This window comes from Miniopterus schreibersii (assembly GCF_964146895.1).
Source record: "Miniopterus schreibersii genome assembly, chromosome: 2".
In the NCBI taxonomy this organism is placed as follows: Eukaryota; Metazoa; Chordata; class Mammalia; order Chiroptera; family Miniopteridae; genus Miniopterus; species Miniopterus schreibersii.
Genome location: NC_138102.1, coordinates 106,924,435 through 106,936,792, shown reverse-complemented (window position 1 = coordinate 106,936,792; position 12,358 = coordinate 106,924,435). Strand labels below are relative to the sequence as shown.

The 12,358-nt window shown below is 48.6% G+C and overlaps 1 protein-coding gene and 1 pseudogene across 3 annotated transcripts in view; one reads left to right on the top strand and one right to left on the bottom strand.

Moving 5' to 3' along the window:
* TSPAN9 (tetraspanin 9) overlaps positions 1 to 12,358 on the bottom strand; it is a 194,742-nt gene that overhangs the window by 137,442 nt on the left and 44,942 nt on the right. The gene's annotated exons all lie outside the window — the stretch shown is intronic.
* LOC308552500 (large ribosomal subunit protein eL32 pseudogene) lies at positions 3,837 to 5,397 on the top strand (annotated as a pseudogene). The gene is made up of 2 exons: positions 3,837 to 3,880; positions 4,987 to 5,397. The product of its transcript is annotated as a large ribosomal subunit protein eL32 pseudogene (transcript).

The following is a 12,358-nucleotide window of genomic DNA, read 5'->3' as shown; positions in this document are numbered from 1 at the left end:
AACTCTCCATCATCGCAGCACTGGTCTAGAAGATGCACTCTTCAGGGGCACAATAGGCCCCAGGTGGCTCAGACTGAATCTGGAAGGGGAAAAGAGTGAGGGGGAGGGCAACCCTGGAGGAAGAAGGGCCACTTCCCATTGCTTCAGGGGAGATGCCACCAGGATGGTGGCTCCAGCAGACCCACCAGCTCAGGCTACGCCCCTCAGTGAGGGTCTTCCTTGCCCCAATGCCCAGCAGGATGCAGCAGGCAGCTGTCAAACCATGCTTCATTTTTGGGATTCATGGGACACTTGTCATTCTCTCCAGCCCCTGGTGGACTCCTGGCCTTTCCTAGCTGCACCTTGTCCCAGAGCAGGGAGTACTGACTGCTACCCTCCTGCTGTCTACCTCAGCTGAAGTATGACCTACAGTGGGGCAGGGCTCCTCTGCCTCCACTCTAGACTCAAAAATATCAGGCTGCAAACCCAGAGGAAGGTGAGAAAGCTGGTTTAATCAAGTACCTAATGTATTCAAGGCACCATCACGGTACTTTCACTTACAATTCCCCATTTGATAAAAAAAAAAAAAAAATGCTACAAGGTAAGTGTAGTTAAACCCATTTTCCAGGTGAGGAAACTAAAGCTCAGAGAAGGTAAGTGGCTGGTGCAGGCTGGTAAGGGTCACAGAGTGAACATAAACCCAGGGAAGTCTGACTCCAAAGCTTACAACCTATTACCTCCTCCGAGGCCACAGGGCCCATCAGCAATGGATGCAGGAAGGACAGGCACTGCCACTCTCCTCCCCCGGGGAATTCTCCAAGCACATAAGACAAAGGTGAAAACCCAGGGCTTTTTGCCCTAGACAGTTTGGCTCAGTGGTTAGAATGTCAGCCGTCTGACTGAAGGGTCACCGGTTCAATTCCGGTCAAGAGCACATTCCTCGGTTGTAGGCTCAATCCCTGCCCTGGGTGGGAGGCAACCAATCCATGTGTCTCTCTCATATCGATGTGTCTCTCTCTGTCTCTCCCCCTCCCTTCTACTCTCTCTAAAAAAAAAAAAAAAAAAAAATGGAAAAAATACCCTCGGGTGAGGATTAACAACAAAAACAAACAAACAAACAAACAAAAAAAACGGGAAAAAACAACCCCAGGGCTCTTTGAGTTTCTGTCCTGAGAGAGCCCAGAATCTCGGGAAGGTCTTGGGAAGGTCTTGGCACTGGAGAGGTGAAGAAAGGCCACGGAGACAAAGCAGTGGAGTAGGATAAGGAAGGAGAAGGATGAAGACAGTAGTGGGAACAGAAAAGCAAAATCAAGGAAGAAGCCCATGAGGTGTTTGAAATTATTCCAAGTGTAATTAATTATTTCTGCAATTGTTTGTCTAGTACCTGTCTTCCTCAATTAGACCTTAGACTCCATGAAAGGATGACCTCGTCTTATTCACAGCTGTGTTCCTAGCACTAGCAAAGTGCCTGGCACACACAGGTGCTCAATAAATACCTGTAGGAAAGATAGATAGGTGGATGGAATGACAGACTGTCAAGGGACTATGGAGAAAGAAAAGTCCTCTTTTCTGCCTTTTCAGAGATCATTATCTCCAAGACATCTTTCTGTCCTCAGTGCCAGCTCAGCTCCCCGAGGGCTCTGAGATGTCTGAGGAAGCTGTCCTTCTCCAATGGTCCGGCACCCTGGGCCCTGTCTGCCCCTCTGCCACCATCTACAACCCCATCACTACTCTCCTGGTGACCACAAGTTATAAATCTAGGCTATGTCAGGGCCTCGAGACCTCAAAGTCATTTGGTCCAGCATGTTCATTTCACAGGTGAGGAGACTGAGACCTAAGAGGGGACTGGCTTGCCTGGGCACAACTTCAAAGTGGAGAAAGTTTCTCATAACAATGCCAGCAGAAGCTTGATAATGGAAGCTCAGCACCAAACCCCAAGTGCCCTGTAGCTCACTCACAGGGCCAGCCAGGCCCAGTGCCTACAGTCCATCTGTCTCTCCAGCCTGCCAAGAGCCCTTCCTTTCCCTGTGCCCATGTTGATGAAACCCACCGCAGGTGATTTCAGAGCATTGTACTGGGGGAGGTTTTGCTGGCCTTGGCATCAGGCCTTTAATTTCCGATTTCCCAGCCTGACACCCCTAATGGTTCTAGCCCTCTCTGCTCTGAGCCCCATGTGGTCATACATCACCTTGGCTGATACCAGCCATCTCTCTCCAGCCATCTGGACAGAAAAATGAGGAAAGAGAGGACAGGATGATCTTGGCAGAGAGGATACATGGGAAGCTAAAGACACCTGGTCCCTACCCTTCCTGATCTTGCTGTGTATGTGCTATTGAGATGCAGGAGTTATGGGCATGCTTCTTTTTTTTTTATAGGACTCAGTTTCCCCATAAGTAGTTCTGAGTCTTTAGCCCAAACCCAGCAAAATGGATTGAGATGAGAGTATCTCTTCCCCCAGATATAAAGAAGATCTGTAACAAACCCCAGTTAGGCACTTTCTAGGTACAGTAGGGCCCCTGCCCTGGAAAAGCTCTCAGTCAAGTCAGTGAGTCAAAACAAGTACACATATAAAGGTAATTTCACAATGGAGAGTACTGCCAAATGAAGAACACAAGGCGAAGGCACCACAGACTGGCACAGGTAAGAAAGATACCACAGGAGAGACCCTTGAGCTGGAGCTGAAAGACAGATGTGACCTCAAGAGTCTAGAGGCAAATGTGAGACTGTGGGTGGTGAGCACGGGGTAAGCATGGTCCCTACTGGAGGAATTCACTGTCCAAGCAGTGAACACAGTGGCAATCCACCAAGGATGCCCAGGGCTGCTGGATATGCATTGTACCCACATGGGGGTGGGGGAACTAAAGGAGCCTTCAGGATGAGCTTGATGCATGAAAACAAGAATGTGTATTTTCTAGGAAGTGACCTTGAGTTACACAAGGAAGCAAAAGACAAATAAATTAAATGCTAAGAAACACAATTTGACAATCAGATTATCCTTGTAACCTAAAGGTTTGGGGGAATTAGGAAAAGAAACAAGTATCATCACTGGATATTGTTCAAAAATCCAAGCCCTTTGGGTCTTAATTTGGCCGAAACACAAATTCCACTGAAGGGGAGCCCTGACTATGGCTAACACGCTAATGAAACCTCCACTTTTACCTCCATAGGTATAGCCCCAGCCTAGGGCCACCCAAGAGTAAAAGAGAAGAATCAACTACAGAGGCGCCTGGCAGGAGCTGTCCACATCTGTGCAAAGGATGGAAAGCAACATCCATTAGAAACTCCACTGCACGACTTTCCTAGGGCTGTCATAACAAAGTACAACAAAACAGGTGGCTTAAAACAACTGAAGTTTATTGTCTCACATTCTGGAGGCGAAAGTCTGAAATCAAGGTATTAGCAGGGCCATGACTCCTCCGAAGGCTCTAGGGGAGAATCCTTCCTTGCCTCTTCCTCACTTCTGGTGGGTGCTAGGGATCCTGGTATTTCTTAGTTTGTAGCAGCATCACTCCAGTCTTGGTCTCCATCATCACATGGTGTTCTTCTTAATGTGTTTCTGTGTCCAGATTTCCCTCTTATAAAGATATCAGCCATCAGGTTAGTGCATGCCCTAATCTAATATGATCTCATTTTAATTTGATTACATCTGCAAAGACCCTATTTCTAAGTAAGGTCACATTCACAGGTTCTGGGTAGAAGTGACTTTGGGAATAGGGGAAAACACTGTTCAACCCAGTATATCCACCTACTGCCAAAAGATGCCCTTGGCAGTCAGAGATGCCTATCACAGTGGAGAGACATAACCCTGAGGTGGCAGCCATCTCCTACTCAGCACCACAGCCACCCTCAGATACCTCATGAAGCCCAAGATCGTCAAAAAGAGGACCAAGAAGTTCACCTGGTACCCGTCAGACCATTATGTCAAAAGTCTTAAGTTCTAGATCCAAATCCACCTCTGACTGGCCAGGTAACCTCAGCCAGAATGCCTACCCTCTCCATGCCTCTGTCCTCTGTAAGGGGAGAATTTGGATTTGATTTCCCATGTTCTTTCCAGCCCCTAAACTGTCAAATTAAAGCAAATGAAAACCACTACAAACTCATGATTTTCAAATATAAATACAGGTAAATAGGACAGAAATAAATATAGGTATATGTGTGTGCATGAGTTGGCGTACATAGATTTTTCTAGCTGTGTTCTTTGCAAGGACCTTGAAGCAATGACACTCCCATAGCAATGAACACACCCAGTGCCTAGATCTTGGCTTCTAAACACCATTCCTCAGCAATGGAACCAGGGCTCCTTAGAGAAGTGATTGATTCCAGGGCTGTGACAGAAAAAAATGCAACATAAGTCTGGAGTATCTTGTGGTGCCAGAAAGCAGGGAAGTGCTCAAAAAAAGATGAAGCCATGTCAAAAGGGCACAGGAACCAACCTGAAGGAGCTTCCAATGGTCAAAGGTAGAGCAATCTGAACAACAAAACAACTAGGTACTGAATTATAACTATAACCCATAGAACAGAATAACTACCCATGATGTTTATTACATAACATATACCCATTCATTTATTGTATTTCATATATTTTATAATATATAAATATTTGTGAGTCTATAATGATAAAAAAAAATAACTAAATGAATAAATAAATGCAGGAGAAGGGCCAGCTCTTCCTTCCAGAAGAATTCCAATTAATAAAGGTAAAGCAAATGAGGGAAATAGAAAATCACCATTAGGCAAACACCACAATAATAACTGCTGAAGGCAAGAACAAGTGATGGATGATAAAATTGGTGCATAAAAGTTTAAGGAAAAACAGGATATTTATAGAGTCTCAAAGTATCTTCCCACAAATTATTTACTAATTACCAAGAGAAAATTCATTTTATAGAGGAAACATTGCACCAATGTCACCTTCTCCAAGTGACCAAAGTCAACATCACTGGTAATAAGACATGTAGCTCCCTTCCTTGGTGCTGCGTATGGAGGTGGCCGCCATCTCCCACTCAGCACCGTGGTCACCTTCAGGCCCCTCATGAAGCCTAAGATCATCACGAAGAGGACCAAGAAGGTCACCTTAGTACTAGTCAGACCAATATATCAAAATTAAGTGTAACTGGCAGAAACCCAGAGGCAGTAACAATATGACATGCAGAAGATTCAAGGGCCAGATTTTGATGCCCAACATTGGTTATGGAGCAACAAGAAAATAAAGCAAATGCTGCCCAGTGCCTTTTGGAAGTTCCTGGTCCACAACGTCAAGGAGCTTCAGTGTTGCTGATGTGTAACAAATCGCACTGTGCTGAGATTGCTCACAATATCTCCTCAAAGAACCACAAAGCCATTGTGGAAAGAACAGCCCAGCTGGCCATCAGAGTCACCAATCCCCATGCCAGGATGCACAGTGAAGAAAATGAATAGACAGCTTGTGCGCACACTGTATTTGTGTTAATAAAACCATAAAATTCTGCCAAAAAAAGACATGTTAAAACCATGTACCCCTTGAGAGTATTGAAAAAGATGGCATCACATCTGTGATATTCTTGCCAAAAATGCATGACCTCAATCTCATCATGAGAAAACACTGGCCAGACCAAAGGTGAGGGACATTCTACAAAGTGACTAGTTCGTACTCTTTAATACTGCCAAGATCATGAAAGACAAGGAAAACTAAGGAACTGTCACAGGTTGGAGGAGCCTAAAAAGACATGATAACTAAATGCAATGTAAGATACTGAAGTAGAAAAGGGACATTAGTGGAAAAATCCAAATAAAGTCTACAGTTTGGTTAATAACATTACACCAATGTTAATTTCTTGGTTTTGACAATTGTACTGTGGTTATGTAAAATGTTAACAAGCCACAAAAGCAAAAGAAAGAGGGTGTATGTCATGTGTACGCCACACACATACATGCTACAGGGCACATGAGTGCAGGAATGACAGAATGGCAGGAAGTGTGTAAGAGAGCATGGTGGGGTGAGGGGTGGGGAAGGGGGGGAAATGGCCTTTTGCTGTTTCAGGCAGCGTGCTGAGCCTCGGATCCAATTTTCACAAAAGGATTACTAGATTACATTCTTTACCACAGGCAGCTGTCCCTGTCAAATAAATAATCATCGCCTTACATTTACATATCGCCTTTCATCCCACAGCCCTTTGCCTACAGCTAAGACCAGCCTGGGAACAGTCTCAGCCCTTCTCAGGGAAGGGAAGAAGGCAGAAGCAGGGAGAGGGCCAGTCCACACTGAGGAGACCAACCTGAACCAAATCTGGTTTCCAAGAAAGGGATTCCCAGTCAGGGAGGAAGGAGAAACTCAGCTGCCAGGAAAGGAAGGTGGTGTAGGTGGGTGGGAGGGGTGCTCCATAGATGCTCCAAAATAAAGGCCAGGGCAGGGGAGTGGCAGGCAGCAGGCTTGCCAGCAGGGCATCTGGGCCAAGCAGCGTCCACCCCGAAGCAGCAGCGCAGAGCAGTTACCCACTCTCAGCCTCTAAAATGTGTGTGATGTTGGGCAAGTTCCTCATCGGTGAAATGGCCCCATCACACAGGATTCCTATGAGCATAGGTTCATGGTAAGCACTTAGCATACTATTTGGCACCTAATCTTATAGTTCACCTGCTGGCCATGTGGGAAGGGACAGAACAAGGCCCAGAAGGAGAAAGTGGACATAGGGAATGGTGGAAAATATCGGGGCACCTACTGGTCCCAAGGAGAGAAGCTATGACTTTTCCCAAGGGGCTGACTTGTCAGGAGTCCACTGCTGAGCAATGTGGGGTGGGGTCCTTATATCCAAGCTTTAGGAAGCTGCCCACTCAGATGAGGTGACTTATTCTGATATGGGACTGTCCCTGCAAGGGGGAACTGGCAAGAGCTGCCCTGAAAGGTCCACAGAGCAGGGCTGGGCCAGGCTGGGAAAGGAGGAGGCACAGTGCTAAGAATAGGAGCCCCAACTCAGAGAAAAGCCTTTCTATCAAAAGCCTTGTTCCCCAAGCAACTAAGACACAAGGCCAGAGCTACCAGGCCCTGCAGGATCTGGGGTGCTCACAGTCTGGTTGGACAGACAAGTGCACAATGAAAAGTCAGGTCAAAATATGAGAGCTGTTGCCACCCATAATGCAAACCAAGGGTAAATGAGAGAACCAGAGGAAGTGTCACAGGCACTCGAGGACAGAGGTCACTCTGGGTATGAGGGGCTCCAAGGAGCAGAGACAGGCAAGGGGAAAGGGAAAACTACAGACACCAGAACCATCACAGCATGCCTCCGGAGGCAGGCAGGACATCTGTCACCGCCATGATGGGGGACCGAGGGAGTGGGCTGGAAAAGCCATTTGAGTCAGAGTGGGAAGGGATGGGGTTTCAGGCTCTGAGTTAAGACACCCCGTGTGCTCCCACAGCATGGGCACAGAGCTCTTGGGTTGAGAGAGCTGGGGACGCTGGGGGAAAGGAGGTTTTGGCATCAAGGAGCAAGTTTTCAGGGGATAGGTTGAAAGATTTTTTTTTTTTAAACTTTCTCATGACACAGGATATTTGAGAGCTGATACAGACTGGAAGCTTAGGTCACCTTGTGTAATACAAAACCCAAACTTCCCCTTTGGCAAGGACCCAAAGCCCCTTGGTCCTCATCATGAATCTCATGGCTCCCCTCTGGCCTCCTACAGAGAATCCCAAATTCTCTTTTAGCCTCTACTGTGAATCCCAACACTTCCATGGCCTTCTCCCACTAAACCCCAATACTTCCCTTTGGCCATCTCCAATAAACTCTAAACTCCCTTGGTTCTTACCCAATACATGTCCAAATTTCCTTCTGATATCCCAAATAAAACCCCAATTTCTTTTTGGCCTTCCAGTATAAACCTCCCAACTTCTATTGGTCCACGCCACTGAACCCATTCTTACCCTTATTCTTTCCCAAGAACCCAATACACCCTGAGTCATCATCACCCATGGAACCGCAAAGAAGTACTTGTCCTCCCACATCATCTAACCCCCAAACATCTGACATCCCCCTAACACAAACTCCAACTACCCTTTCCCTTTCCATGTGAAACGTCCTCGTTCGAATTCCCCCAAGAAATCCTGCACTTTCCTCGAGCCTTCATCATCAAACCCAAAATTCCCCTCCACTTCCCATTCCAAATCTAACTCTTCAGCTTTTCCTGAGAAACCCTCTCAGTTTCCTTTTAGGGACTCTATAGTAGGGTTGGGTGCCAAGGGCAGTACTTCTCAACCAATCAGTGGCCAATGCCAGGCTCTTTACTTCCAGTCCATCCTCAACCATTACACCTTTCACAATATGTGCACATCTCCTGGAGATTTTAACACCATCCAAACTGGCTGTACCCTTTAGAAATCCTTCAGCTTCAACTAAAAATCCCTAAGAGTTTCCTTGGTTCCAACCACCAGATTCCAAGACTTTCCTCAAGGCTCCCCTAGGAAATGCCAAAGTACCCTAAAATGTTATGACCATGGCCATCACTAGAACCATTTCTAAATGCTTACTTCCCATTTCTGCACTTACCTTATCGACTATCAGCCCTGGTCCATAGGCCACACCTTAAGCAGCACTCACCTGCATGATTTTCCCTCTCAGACTGTCTCAGTGGGTTGCCCTGCGATACCCTTTCATGGTCCAAACAAAAGGCTCTCCCAGGTGTGTGGATAACCAAGAGCTAAAGAGATACAGAGCAAATTCAGGGCAAATTCCCTTGGGACCAGCTGGAATCCATTGTTCCCATACTTCTGTGGGGTATGGAAGAATGATGTGGGTAAAGCAGTCTGAGCCCCTAATGGGCTAAAGGGAAGCCCTAAGAAAAGTTTCATGCTGTGGACCCCAGAGGTTGCAAACTCTGCCAAGGGGTGTGTCAAGGAGGAAGTGAGGCAGAGCAGGATGAAGAGAGTCCTGCTGTCTCCAAGTTGTCCCACTACAAATGCCAGGCTGGGAGAAGAAAGCCCCTCCCATGGCATAGTAAGGGGACACATGAGGCAGGCTGGCCTCTAGTGAGTAAGGAGAAGAGGGAAGGTGTGAACAGAAAAGGGGAAAATCTAATTAAAACTGGTTGTTGCTCAGCCACCTGCTAAAAACCACAGCTCACCCAAGACTTGGACGGAAGGATGGCTGACAACATTGCCAAGGATTTCTCTCTACGGCTTCAGACAGAAGAAGGAAGGGCTGGGCCGCCATCCTTCCCTGAACCCCCCAAGAGAAAAACGCTCATGAAGCGGAAACCTGAGAAGATGCCAAGGGGCAGCAGGAGGCAATTTACAGTCAGGAAAACTGAGCACTCTGGCCAGATGTGAACCCTGGGGAGGGGGCTGGGGCCTAAGGCGTTTGTGCAGGGAGGGGGTGGGGCAGAGGCCCAAAAGTTCCTTCCCCAGGACACCTCCAGTCTGTGGCCCTGGACTTCTACCTTCCCAGAGGCAGGGGAGGGATGAGTAAGGAAGGGGTTGGGGGCCTGCAGGGCTGGTGAATTCTGGGGTCAGCAGCCAAAGGAGGGCATGGTGAGAGGTATAGAGGGAAGTGAAGCAAAGGAAAGGAGGTTGATGGAGGAAAGCCAAAGAAGATCCTGGGAAAGGGAGAGCCAGAGAAGAGGTCCACAGGAGCAGGATGCCAGGCCTCTGCTCTTGACCCATTTGCCCCTGGACTACCACCTTCCTCTAATATTCACGACTCCAGGAGACAGTAAGAACCAGCAGGGAGACAAAGCTAGTTTTCCTTCTTGGCTGGGCCCTGCACTTCACAACCCCCACCCCAGGCAGGGATCTGGTCTTCCTCGGTACTGATGAGCGTCTTTGTCCCTAACAGGTGTGCCAACTTCCCAGTCTCCAATGCACCTGCCAGCGCACAGGTGGGGCGGGATGGGAAAAATCACACTAATAAGGCTGTGTCAGAACCCCCCACCATTGCAAATAACAAATGTAGTTCTAGGCAAGTGAGGGGGAAGTGAAGGTCCAGAGAGGGAAAGGGCTGAACCTGAGGTCACACAGCAGCAAGGAGAAGCCCAGCCCGACACCTGGCTCAGCTCTGAGTTCTCCCACTCCCCACACTGCCTTCCTCAAGCCCCACGACCAGCAGGGGCCCCAGTTTAAGGAAACAAAGCTGCCCCTTCTCTTGAGCATCAAGGGGGCTGGGATAGGATGCATGGAAGAAGTCAAGCCCCTAAAGAGCTGAATGTAGAAATCCATTGACAAGAATTGGAATTATTTCCCCTGAAAAAAATTAATAAAAAGCCCTCCCTTACCAGACCCCAGGGGTATTTGGCTGGAAGCTGACGTAATATAGAGAGGAGAAGCCAAGGGGAAAGGAGCTCCCCCACCCCCAGCAAGCCTACTGCCAGGAGCACAACAGGGAGGCTGCAGCTGGAGCTGCTGGGTGAGGGGAAGAGAACAAGCCAAGCAGGATGTTGGAGCCTGAGACACAGTCCTGTGGGCGTCTGGCTGAAAAGCAGGAGCCTTTGAACTGGCAACCCAAGGGGTAATGCTCCCTTGGGGCCCGAATCCAGGCTGGTGTGGATGTCGGGTACCCAGAGCAGGGCGTGTCAGAGGCCTCAAGCGGCTGCGTTTACTGGCAGAACCCAATGGATGTGAAGCCAGGGGTCCGTGAGAAGCAGGAGGTAGAGTTCCAGGAGAGCAGGGAGTTGGGACAGAGACTAGGGCTCTAGAGGCAGACACACAGGTCCTCCAGTGAGAAGGGGTGGGGAACGTGGGGGGACCAGAAGCAGGTGACCCAGGGAAAGGTAGGCATGGCCAGCACCCATCTTCCCATCCACTCCTGTCAGTCACCAGCTTCAGTTCTGACAAAGCTGATATGGCCATAATGGGCCCCACACCTGTGCGCAGAGAGGATAGGGATGGGGGTGGAGGACCAGGACCTCAAGAAGATCCATCTTGGAGAGGAAAGAAGACAAGGAGAAGCACGGGAGCCATCTCCACTGCTGCCCTGAGTTGAAAAGGCATTGTACCAGGGAAGGCCCAACTGGAAAGGGGATCTCAGCAAAAGCCCCCTTGCTTCAGATGATCCTGGAGAAGCACTTGTAACTCAAAAGGTCAACAGAAAGTTGGTTCCCAGCACAAGAACCCACACACACACTCCTGGCCCATGCCTTCCTGGCATGACAGCTGGTAGAAGGTTCTGGCAGCTGGGACCAACTGGCAGCTCCACAGTGCAAAGTGTGAGCTGGGGTTTGTCCCAGGCCAACCTGCCCTCCACCCTGCCTCCCACTCAGGGTACACAACGGTGGGATGCTTGGGGAGATGGGGTGGTGGCCACCTCCCGATCTCATCTGCTCTCTTTTTCCTCCAGTCCCTGTTCACTTACAGGCTAGGTGCCTTGGCTTCCCGCAGGGCACCTGCAAATGCTGTCCTATTACAGAGCTGTTAGATGTGACTATAAAATAACAGGACATGTTTCCTGACAGTCACCCATACCCTGAGGTGGAGTGAGTGCTTTTCCCACTCCCAGCAACCCCCAAATAGACAAATCTGCTTCACTACAAAACTAGAGACCATACAGTGTTGGCGAAGAAGAAAAAAAAAAGACTGGGTCAGCATTCTGTCTTTGAAGTGTTGGACACATCCTTACCTTGTCTGAGCCTCAACTTCCTCAGCTATAAAAAGAGGATACCCCAGTACTCAACACAGGGTCACCGGAAAGACCACGTGAAACCGTGGGAGGTAAGAGGAACCATATCAACTGGAACACAAACTGTGGAGTATTATGCAAAGGGCTGAGGAATGACTACGATCAGTGGTGCAGAACTTCTGATGGACACCAGTCTCTGGAGTAGCCTGCCTATATTCGAGTCCCCACACACTAGCAGCTGTGCATGAGGAGTCAAGAGTTAATGTTGGGAGAGGATGAGAGCACTCCCTGGCTTGAGCGAGTGTTTGTAAATGTCTGCTATTAGGCATCACGCAGGTCCTTGGCCTCATGCCGTTGTCCTTCCACCACCAACACTGCACTGTCAGTATGTGCACAGGCTGCCAAGCTGGGGACTCTGCAGAGAGCAACTGGACTGTCCTCAGTGACACTGGGTCTCAGCTTTTGGCCCCTTTAAGGCACGAAAGCCCAGACTGGGACAAATGATAAGACTTTCCCAATAGCGGGAGCTCTGCTAAAAGAGTCTGGGCTACATTAAGGGCTCTTGAGAAGCCACCTCTTGGGGACTGTTTGAGCTGAGATAGCCACTTTTCATGAATATTGTGGGACAGTGGGATGTTAGGCTGCCTTGGCTTCATCCCAGCCTTTCGTCATACCCGTCCTGGAACCAGTGAGACATGGAATTTGAGAGTCCGTGTGCCACCCAAGGAATGATGGCTGATTCACCTACAGCAAAGGGCTTGACCTGAATAAAAGCAACATGAGAGAGAAATTGATGTTTTCTGCTG